A 954-nucleotide genomic window follows, 5' to 3' on the forward strand; every position below is an offset into this window, starting at 1 on the left:
CAGCTACTTGGGAGGCTGAGGCAAAGGAGTTGCTTAAGCACAAGAGTTTGAGAATGTTGTGAGCGGTGACACCATGGCACTCACAGAGCAACATAGTGAGACACAGTCTCAAAATAAACAAAAAAAAATCCATTTGTGCAGAAGGGACTTATGGATAGACAGGAGGCCAGTGAGTCTTTGCGCAGGATGCATGCAAATGAGCACAGCTGTGCTTCTGCAGAATGGGGAGGCTGTCAAACTTGTGTTCAAGCTCTCTCTGCTTCCTCCATCTTCCTTCTGGTTTCCCCTTTCTCCTCAGCCAAAGCCTCTTCATGGAGTCCCTGGTTTGTGTCCCACCATTCATTACTTTTTCCAGATTGACCCCTTTTCCCTCAACTCTTAGACCTGACCCTTTTCTCTCTTCCAAAACAAACCTTAGCAGACTTGTCTCTTTCCTTCAGGCTGTGATATGAGGCTGGCCAGGAGGAAATACATCTCATGCATTAACTGAGGCTAAGGCTAATGGCTAACACTAATTTGATGGATTGCTCTCCCATCCTAATGCTTTCATTCAGGGATGAGTAATGAGGGAGGATTACATAGCCAGGCTGAATCTTTGCAAGAGATAGTGCCGATACTTCACAGGTGCCCTTAACTCACATGAACAATGCTGTACTTACTTCACAGAGAGGAAAAGTCCTGATCTCTGTGAAGGGTGTTAAAAAACAGTGGGAGATAAATGTTTGTTCATTGTTCAGTGAAAGCTTAAATGATCGACTTTTGGCTTATCAAATGTTGAAGTTAAAAAAAGATAATAAATGTTGGGGATGAAGTGAAATCGGCATTCTTATAGAGAGCAAGAGCATCAGTTGATGAATACTCTCTGAAGGGAAATTTGGCCATTTGATGCTACTGATTAAATTATACCCACTCTTACACATATATAGGTGGCATATTATATATTGACATATTGTA

This window comes from Otolemur garnettii, unplaced genomic scaffold (assembly GCF_000181295.1).
Source record: "Otolemur garnettii isolate 467f Iridium unplaced genomic scaffold, OtoGar3 scaffold00050, whole genome shotgun sequence".
NCBI lineage: Eukaryota > Metazoa > Chordata > Mammalia > Primates > Galagidae > Otolemur > Otolemur garnettii.